This window comes from Hordeum vulgare, chromosome 3H (genome assembly GCF_904849725.1).
Source record: "Hordeum vulgare subsp. vulgare chromosome 3H, MorexV3_pseudomolecules_assembly, whole genome shotgun sequence".
In the NCBI taxonomy this organism is placed as follows: domain Eukaryota; kingdom Viridiplantae; phylum Streptophyta; class Magnoliopsida; order Poales; family Poaceae; genus Hordeum; species Hordeum vulgare.
In genome coordinates, this window is record NC_058520.1 from 351,180,896 (window position 1) to 351,192,118 (window position 11,223).

Here is an 11,223-nt window from a genome sequence, read left to right on the forward strand (position 1 = left end):
TTGTCCTCGTGACGAAGAAAGTATCGCTCAAGCTTGGGGGAGGCTTAAATCAATGCTATATTCATTCCCCAATCATCAGCTCTCGAGAGAAATTATCATTCAGAACTTCTATGCTCGTCTTTCTCATGATGGTCGCACCATGCTTGACACTTCTTGTACCGGTTCTTTTATGAAGAGATATATTGACTTCAAATGGAATTTATTGGAGAGAATTAAACGCAACTCTGAAGATTGGGATCTTGAAGAAGGTAAGGAGTCAGGTATGAATTTCACGTTTGATTGCGTTAAATCCTTTGTTGAGACAAATACTTTTTTTTATTTTAGCGCTAAGTATGGACTTGACTCTGAGATAGTAGCTTCTTTGTGTGCATCTTTTGCTGCTCATATTGATCTCCCCAAAGAGAAGTGGTTTAAATTTCCTCCTCCTTTAGAAGTCAATGTAGTTAAACCCACTCCACTTGAAGAGATAGTCATTGCTTATAATGATCGTGTGGTACCCAGTGCTTACATTGAGAAACCACCTTTCCCTGTTAGGATAAAGGGTCATTCTAAAGCTTCAACTGTGATACGTAGAGGCTATATTAGAACACCTACACCCCCCTGAGAAAATTAGAGTTGAACCTAGCATTGCTATTATCAAAGATCTTCTGTCTGAAGAAGTTGAGGGACATAATATTCACTTCTGTGAAGATGCTGCTAGAATTGCTAAACCTCATGCTAGAGACAAACATAGGCCTGTCGTTGGCATGCATGTGGTTTCTGTTAAGATAGGATATCATTGTTATCATGGTTTATGTGACGTGGGTGCTAGTGTTAGTGCAATACCTCAATCCTTATACGCTGAAATCAAAGATGAGATTGCACCTGTTGAGATAGAGTCTATTGATGTCACTATTCAGCTTGCCAATAGAGATACTATCTGCCCTATGGGAATTGTTAGGGATGTTGAAGTCTTGTGTGGTAAAAAAAGTATCCTGCTGATTTCCTCGTTCTTGCTACCGCACAAGATAGCTTCTGTCCCATCATATTCGGTAGACCTTTTCTCAATACCGTCAATGCTCATATTGATTGTGAGAAGCAAACTGTCACTGTTGGCTTTGAAGGTATGTCACATGAGTTCAATTTCTCTAAGTTTGGTAGACAACCTCATGAAAAGGAGTTGCCTAGTAGGGATGAAACTATTTCCTTAGCTTCTATTGATGTGCCTCCTACTGATCCCTTAGAGCAATACTTGCTTGAGCATGAAAATGATATGCATATGGATGAAAGGGATGAGATAGATAGAGTTGTCTTAGAACAATATCCTATACTTAAGAATAACTTGTCTGTTGAACTGCTTGGGGATCCACCTCCACCAAAGGGTGATCCATTGTTCGAGCTTAAACAGTTGCCTGATACTCTTAGTATGCCTATATTGATGAAAAAGAGATATATCCTGTTATAATTAGTTCTAGCCTCTCGGAGCATGAAGAGAAGAAGTTACTAAAAACTCTGAGGAAGCACCGTGCTGCTATTGGATATACTCTTGATCTTCTTAAGGGCATTAGTCCTACTCTATGCCAGCACAAGATCAAAACTGATCCTGATTTCAAACCAGTTGTTGATCATCAAAGGAGATTAAATCCGAAGATGAAAGAAGTAGTGAGAAAAGAAATACCAAAGCTCCTGGAAGCGCATATTATCTATCATGTTGCTGATAACGATTGGGTGAGTCCTATGCATTGCGTTCCTAAGAAGGGAGGCATTACTGTTGTCCCTAATGATAAGGATGAATTGATCCCACAAAGGATTATTACTGGCTATAGGATGGTGATTGATTTTAGGAAGTCGAATAAGGCCACTAGGAAAGATCATTACCCTTTGACTTTTATCGACCAAATGCTAGAAAGGTTGTCCAAACACACACACTTCTGCTTTCTAGACGGTTATTCTGGTTTCTCCCAAATACCAGTTGCACAATGTGATCAGGAGAAAACCACTTTCACCTTCCCTATCGGTACCTTTGCTGATAGACGTATGCCTTTTGGCTTATGTAATGCACGTGCCACCTTTCAAAGATGTATGATGGCTGTATTCTCTGACTTTTGTGAAAAGATTGTTGAGGTTTTCATGGATGACTTCTCCGTTTACGGGTCTTCCTTTGATGATTGCCTCAGCAACCTTGATCGAGTCTTACAGAGATGTAAAGACACCAATCTTGTCTTGAATTGGGAGAAGTGCCACTTTATGGTTAATGAAGGCATCGTCTTAGGACACAAAATTTCTCAAAGAGGTATTGAAGTCGATAAGGCTAAGGTTGATGCAATCAAGAAAATGTCATACCCCCACAGATATCAGAGGTATAAGAAGTTTCCTTGGTCATGCTGGTTTCTATAGAAGGTTCATTAAAGACTTCTCTAAGATTTCTAGGCCTCTTACCAATCTCTTGCAAAAGGATATTCCTTTTGTTTTTGACGATGATTGTGAGGAAGCCTTCAAAATACTTAAGATGGCTTTGATAACTGCACCTATTGTTCAACCACCTGATTGGAACTTGCCTTTTGAGATCACGTGTGACGCTAGTGATTATGTTGTTGGTGTTGTCCTAGGGCAAAGAGTCGATAAGAAGTTGAATGTTATTCACTACGCTAGTAAAACTCTAGACACTGCAGAGAGAAAATATGCCACTACGGAGAAGGAATTTTTAGCAGTCGTGTTTGCATGTGAAAAGTTCAGGTCTTACATAGTTGATTCCAAAGTCACTATCCACACTGATCACGCTGCTATTAAGTACCTCATGGAGAAGAAGGACGCTAAACCTAGACTTATCAGATGGGTTCTCTTGATACAAGAATTTGATTTGCACGTTGTCGACAGAAAGGGTGCTGATAAACCAGTAGCAGATAACTTGTCTAGGTTGGAAAACGTTCTTGATGACTCACAACCTATTGATGATAGCTTTCCCGATGAGCAATTGAATGTCATCAATGCTTCACGTAGTGCACCGTGGTATGCTGATTATGCAAACTATATCGTTGTCAAATACATACCACCTAGTTTCACGTACCAGCAAAAGAAGAAATTCTTCTTTGACTTGAGACACTACTTTTGGGATGATCCTCACCTTTATAAGGAAGGAGTAGATGGTGTTATTATACGTTGTGTACCTGAACATGAAAAGGGACAGATCCTACAGATGTGTCACGCCGAGGCCTACGGAGGACACCATGCGGGAGATAGAACTGCACACAAGGTATTGCAATTAGGTTTCTATTGGCCCACTCTCTTCAAGGATGCCCGTAAGTTTGTCTTGTCTTGTGACGAATGTCAAAGAATAGGTAATATTAGCGAACGTCAGGAAATGCCTATGAACTATTCACTTGTCATTGAACCATTTGATGTCTGGGGCTTTGATTATATGGGACCTTTTCCAAAATCCAACGGGTATACTCATATCCTAGTTGCTGTTGATTATGTCACTAAGTGGGTAGAAGCTATGCCCACTAGTAGTGCTGATCACAACACTTCTATCAGGATGCTTAAAGAAGTTATCTTCCCTAGATTTGGAGTCCCTAGATATCTAATGACCGACGGTGGTTCACACTTCATTCATGGTGCTTTCCGTAAAACGCTTGTTAAGTACGATGTCAACCATAGAATTGCGTCTCCCTATCACGCTCAGTCCAGTGGTCAAGTAGAGCTAAGTAATAGAGAGATTAAACTGATTCTGCAAAAGACTGTCAACAGGTCTAGAAAGAATTGGTCTAAGAAACTTGATGATGCACTGTGGGCTTATAGAACTGCCTATAAGAATCCCATGGGCATGTCTACGTACAAAATGGTGTACGGTAAAGCATGTCATTTACCTCTTGAGCTAGAGCATAAAGCTTATTGGGCAATCAAAGAGCTCAACTTTGATTTCAAACTTGTCGGTGAGAAGAGGTTGTTTGACATTATCTCGCTTGATGCGTGGATAACTCAGGCATATGAGAATGCCAAGCTGTTCAAAGAGAAGGTTAAGAGGTGCTATGATAAGAGGATACAAAAGCGTGAGTTCAATGTAGGTGATTATGTCTTGCTATATAACTCTCGTTTAAGATTCTTTGCAGGAAAGCTTCTCTCTAAATGGGAAGGTCCCTATGTTTTTGAGGAATTATATCGTTCCGGTGATATCAAGATCAACAACACGGAAGGTAATTGTCCGAGAGTGGTAAATGGGCAGAGAATCAAGCATTATATCTCAGGTACTCCCATAAATGTTGAAAGCAATATTATCAATACCATAACTCTGGAAGAATACCTAAGGGATATTTATCACCCTGTTTCAGACTCCGAAAATGAAGAGGTATGTGATTCGGTAAGAAAACAGAGTCCAAAACTTTTCCAGTAGGAAATTTTCTCCGTTTTGGAATATTTGAAAAAAATACAAAAATTGGAAGTAGTCCGGAAAGTGCGCGAGGAGGCGAAAAGCCTGCACAGCGCGGACCCACCCCCTAGCCGCACCGTGAGGGCTTGTGGCCACCTCGTGTGCCTCCCGGACTCCGTTTTCATGCAGGGTAATCATTCTGGTCCGAAAAAATCATTATATATACTTCCGTTTGGTCTGACCCCTGCATCACGCAGATTTCCTCTGTTTTTCGTTTCGAGCCTGTTTTCTGCCGCAGATCTAGGTCAAGATGTCGTCCCAGGAATCTGTGGGAGAGAACAACCTCCGTCAAATCTATGGAGAAGTTCATGGTGATCTGAAAAGGATGGAGGTCATGGAGGCTAAGGAAAGGCTACCTAAAGAAACAAAGGGCAAAGCTAAGGAGAAGGATCAGGCATGGGATGAAGTGCAATCTGTGCTCAACAAGGAAGAAGTTGAAGAAGTGGATTTCCTCCAACCCGACGTCCACCTACTATCTCCATCTTTGATTGAACTCTTGAGGTTTTGTGAAACAACTCATGCTCGCAATACTCGTCTCACTCGTGAAGTTGTTTTGCTGGAAAAACATATCGCAGATCTCCAAGGTATAAATCAAAGATTAATGGCCCTCTTGGATTCAAAGACTACAACAACTCCACCATCACCACCAAAGGAAGACAACTTAGCATTGGTATGGGCAATCCCCTTGGCTTGTGCCAAGCTTGGGGGAGTTGCCTCGGTATCGTATCACCATCACATCTTTTGCCTTTACCTTTGTTTTAGTTTTCCTTTTCAGTTTTCTCTTTCTCTAGTAGAGTAAAAGTCTTAGTGTTTTAGTTTTGAGTTTTGCTTTGTGTCACCCCCAATGTATTCTTGCTCGTGAGCCATATAATAAAGGGTGTCTTAGTTGAAGGGCTTTGCCTCTTGCCATGATCAAAAGAGTGAGAATAGAACAAAAGCATGAAAGATCATGGAATGATCTTATGGGAAGTGATGGCTTCACATATAAAAAGAATGAGGATTGAAACTTGTTGGGGGTAGGAAAACGTAGACCTTGGTCATTGTTGCAATTAATAGGAAGTGATAAAGAAGGAGAGGTTCACATATAAATATATCATCTCTGACACCATGTATGATTGTGAACACTCACCAAACTATTGCATGCCTAGAAGTAGATGTTGGACAAGGAAGACAACGTAATGAATTGTGTTTGCTTGGTTGTGAACAATGTTATATGATTAGAGATCCCTTAGCATGTGACGATTGCTTCCACCTCACATTAGCCAAAACTCCCGCTCTACGTAGAGATACTACTTGTGCATCCATAAACCGTTAACCCAGTTTTGCCATGTGAGTCCACCATACCTACCTACGGATTGAATAAGATCCCTCAAGTAAGTTGTCATCGGTGCAAGCAATAAAAATTTCTCTCTCATATGTATGATCTATTAGTGTGTGGAAAATAAGCTTTGTACAAACCTGTGATGAGGAAGACATAAAAGCGACAGACTTCATAATAAAGTTCTTTATCACAGGGGGCAATATAAAGTGACGTTCCTCCTCACTAAGAGGACACGCATCCAAACCTCAAAAGCGCATGACAACCTCTGCTTCCCTCTCCGAAGGGTCTATCTTGTACCTTTACTTTTTGCCCTTGAAAGAGTCATGGTGATCTCCACCAATTCCTAATTTCGCCTTTCTCTTGCCTACCGTCACATGCTTGGGAAAGATCTATATTCATATGTCAACTTGGAGGTAGGCATTCATGAATTATTATTGTTGACATTACCCTTGAGGTAAGCAGTTGGGAGGCAAAACTGTAAGCCCCTATCTTTCTCTGTGTCCAGCTGAAACTTTGATATCATGAGTACCACGTGAGTAGTAGAAATTGCAGAGAACGAAAGAATGATTGAGTATGTGGATTTTCTTTACAAGCTCTTATTTGACTCTTTCTGATGTTGTGATAAATTGCAATTGCTTCAATGACTAAAGGCTATCAGTTGCTTCTCGGTAAGGTTCTTGATCCATGCTTTACTTTGTGAAGGAATTATCACTTTAGCATAAGAGATTGTATGTTGGTATTGATGTTCTGATCTTGATCATGATGCAAGCATGTTCGTATCTTGTTTTGTCGACACCTCTCTCCCTAAACATGTGGACATATTTATGGACCTCGGCTTTCGCTTGAGGACAAGCAAGGTCTAAGCTTGGGGGAGTTGATACGTCCATTTTGCATCATGTTTTCATGTTGATATTTATCGCTTCTTTGGCTCTTATTTCACTTCACGGTACTATTATTATGCCTTTTCTCTCTTATTTTGCAAGGTTTACATGAAGAGGGAGAATACCGACAACTGGAATTCTGGCCTGAAAGTGGAGCAAAGTTGAGATACCTATTCTGCGCAAATCCAAACGCCGTGAAAATCAACGGGGACTTTTTTCCCAATTTATCAAAAATACTCGGTTGAAGAAGTGCCAGAGGGGCACCAGGGGGTGCCCACAAGCCTGCACGGCGCGGCCACCCCCCCCAGGCCGTGCAATGGGGGCTTGTGGGCAGCCCACTGGCCCCCCTCTTTTGTTATATCGAGGGTTTCGTCCCGGAAAAAAATCAGAGAGGAGCTTTTTCGTGGTTTCGCCGCCGCCACGAGGCGGAACTTGAGCAGAACCAATCTAGCGCTCCGGCAGGACGATCCTGCAGGGGAAACTTCCCTCCTGGAGGGGGAAATCGTCGCCATCGTCATCACCAACACTCCTCTCATCGGAGGGGACTCATCTCCATCAACATCTTCATCATCACCATCTCATCTCCAAACCCTAGTTCATCACTTGTAACCAATCTCCGTCTCGCGACTCCGATTGGTACTTGTAAGGTTGCTAGTAGTGTTGATTACTCTTTGTAGTTGATGCTAGTTGGATTATTTGGTGGAAGAGTTTATGTTCAGATCCTTGATGCTACTCATTACCTCTCTGATCATGATTATGATTATGCTTTGTCAGTAGTTACTTTTGTTCCTGTTGACATGGGATAAGTCATGCTAATAGTGGTCATGTGAATTTGGTATTCGTTCGGTAATTTGATATGTTGTATGTTGTTTTTCCTCTAGTGGTGTTATGTGAACGTCGACTAAATAACACTTCACCATTATTTGGGCCTTGAGGAAGGCATTGGGAAGTAGTAAGTAGAGGATGGGTTGCTAGAGTGACAGAAGCTTAAACCCTAGTTTATGCGTTGCTTCGTAAGGGGCTGATTTGGATCCACTAGTTTAATGCTATGGTTAGAATTTTTCTTAATTCTTCTTTCGTAGTTGCGGATGCTTGCGAGAGGGGTTAATCATAAGTGGGATGCTTGCCCAAGTAAGGGCAATACCCAAGCGCCGGTCCACCCACCTATCAAACTATCAAAGTAACGAACCCGAATCATATGAACATGATGAAACTAGCATGACAAAAATTCCCGTGTGTCCTCGGGAGCGTTTTTCCTCCTATAAGACTTTGTCCAGGCTTGTCCCTTGCTACAAAAGGGATTGGGCCACTTTGCTGCACCGTTGCTACTTTTGTTACTTGTTGCTTGCTACGAATCGTCTCACCACACAATCACTTGTTACCGACAATTTTAGTGCGTGCAGAATTTTCCTTGCTGAAAACCACTTGTCAGATCCTTGTGCTCCTCGTTGGGTTCGACACTCTTACTTATCGAAAGGACTACGATTGATCCCCTATACTTGTGGGTCATCAAGCACTCGACGGCTAGATCTCGAGCCCAGTGTTCACTCGGGACAGACCTCCAAGTTCCAGAGGCCATTTAGAAGTCGACCAACGTGGTTCTTCATCATCTTCCGGATAGATGACATCAGTAGCTGTCAGTCGGTAACATGAGTCATTCCAACCGACACTTTTATCCAGAAAATAGAACATGATGAAGATTTATTATACCTCGTTGGGAGGTGACCACGCGTGCAGCATCCAAGTCCATGGGATGCTCCTCATCTCCAGGAAGTGACGTCACCGAGGTAGTAGCCCTGGCAAACAAATTCCACTCGCACATTAAGGGCATGCAAATTTAAAACAACAAAAGAAAGAAAGACGTAAACACTCACGTTGAAGCGACTAGCACAACAATCCTCATTCGGTGCAGAGCCTTTCGAGGCTTGCGAGCATCAGGTTATGGTTGCTATGCGGCCTTCTCCGCCGACTCAGTTTTTGCAGCTTGGTCACACATCACATTCCTAGTGCTTGACACCAGGGTCTTACTTGGGGTAACTTCTGGCTCACTCTCCTCCAAGTCGTTTTCACTTCGCTCGCCGTCCTCGACGTAGTCATTGTTCGTGCTGCCACCTTCACTTTCCCCACTAGCATCAAGTTGCTCCCTGTTCGGTACAAGTGAATACATGTTGGTAAGCTCCTACAAGGTAAAAAAACAAAAAAGTCAGTCAGTTGGACATTCAGTCACTCGACAAAGACATGAAAGCAATCGGCAAGGGAATAACTCACCATGTTCGGTGGTTTGTTCTCGGCAGAGAAGGGCAAAACCCGTTTGATCCTAGTGGATTGTCGCAGACCCCAGTGATGCCTCTGAGACACTGAGCCACGGTTTCTTCAGGGACCTCGTCTGGTTGCGATCGAGGTTCATCCCCAGGGCCCGAGTAATGCCACATGGGGTGATCACTCGCTTGGAGAGGATGGATACGTGGACTGAGGAAAGTCTCAAGCAGGTGCATTCTAGTTGCTCCGCCACAGACCAGATCTACCAACGCGTGTACCAGAATCCCTACCTGGACCTTCCCCCCCTCTGACACGATCAATGTCCTGGGAGCAGCAGGTCGTTCCAAACTAAAGGGAGGAATACCGGTCGACATATTCAGGGCTGCAACGTCCTTGCAATAGAACCAGGTCGACTGCCGGCCTCGGACATCCTTGCAATAGGACAAAGTTGGATATCATTGGTTCTACTATCCTTGGGTTTGGCCCTCTTAACCGACTAGGAACAAATAGTGAATATATGCTTGAACAGTCCCTAGTTAGGGGAACGGCCCAAGAAACACTCGCATATTGTTATAAATGCAGCAAGATGAGCAATAACATTCGGAGGTAGGTGATGGAGTTGGGCACCAAAAAAGTTCAAGTACCCGCGGATGAACTAGTGGGGTGACAAAGAAAAACCTCGCTCTACGTGGGTGGTGAGGAGCCTTACCGGGGCTTCAAATCGACCTCCCCCTCTAGTAACCTCCATGAATCAGTAGCTATCAATCCGTCGTGGACGAGGTTCATAACATCTACCTCCTTGACAGTTGATGGGAGAAAATCTCCGTTGTTCCAGCCTGGCGGCACCGGAGCTCGAGTGCCCCACGGCTTCTTGGTGCCTCCTCCCTTCTCAGCCCGCTCGAGTTTTCCCGTCTTCGATTTCGTCATGCTGACGGTGACGACAGAGGCAGATCTAGGAAGATCTCGAGAAGCAGAGGAGGTGGGGAAAATGAGGAGATTGAGAAGGAGCACTGTTCCAACCCTAGCACCGGCCCATTTTATAACCGTGCGAGTGATTCTCTGACCCATGGGCTCATGGATCTCTGTATATCCCGATATCAGAGAGATCACGACATGGGGCGATAAGGACGGCGCGTTAATCAAGGCGTCAGGCTCTCATTTACCCAGGTTGTTGCATCATCACTACGCGCGGCGCACTCTTACCAAGATTTTGAATCCCATGGAATCCGGGCCTGACAGAGTGATCCATCACATCAAAAGATCCTGTTAATCACTCGGACCAGTTTTCGCTATCAGATTCACTCGGAAGTATTTCAAGACAGAATCGATCAGGGTGAATGGCAAATATTTCAATCGATGCCCGTTTTTGCCACGCCTTGATATACATTCGGAATTTGGCATCTATTATAGAATCTGCATTGACCCTTTTTTCCACTCAAACCCCGATCCATTCGGTGGCTAATGATGGCGATATGTACCTAGGGTAGGGTCATAGGCCTTACCTACATGTCCTACCCAAGGCCATAGCATTAAGGACTTCAAGATTTCAAGGAAGATTCCAACTGACTCGCCATGGGTCACTCGATAGAGAATCCACTCGGAGACTTTATCTTTCTACTCGATAGAAGACTTCCACTCGGAAGAATTAGAAGATAGTCGACCGCAGAAGTTCAGAAGTCACTCCAGGAATACCAAAGGACAGATGTTCGAGTGGACATCATAAGTAACATTTATTACGTACATTATTAGTAAGGCATACCTTTGTATTCATAACTCGAACCCTTGGATGCCTCGGCCTTGATGAGAGGTAGCGCACTCTATATAAGCCACCCCTCCCCTCTGGCACAAGGGTTCGCACCCCCTGTAACACACATTCCACATGACAAGAGCTCCCGAGCACTGAGAAGTAGGGCTGTTACCTCCACGAGAGGGGCCTGAACTCATACATCGTGTGTACAAGCTTGTCGTAGCTAGGACTCCGCACTCTCCTTTCATACCCCTCACCTCTACTGCCAGGTTCGTCCCCCCGACACCAACTGACCTCTCGCTATCAAACAAGATGCTAGCCTAGATCCAAACTATGGAAATTAAGGATGACCTGACCTAGACCTATGTTCAGATTGGTCTTGAGGCCGATCAGAGGGAATTTTTTCCCACCCATCGCCCACTTGATAACCATTATAGAAGATTTATCTAAGCTGGAGTTCTCCTCGGATGAGGCCGAACATACATATGCGGATGTCAATGCACCTGCTCCTCCGACAACTGGATGATGGACAGCCACCTCCACCTACAATGTGTATATGGTGGATACCCTTGGTGATAAGGACGACGACGCCATAGGGGAGAGTGGTGAT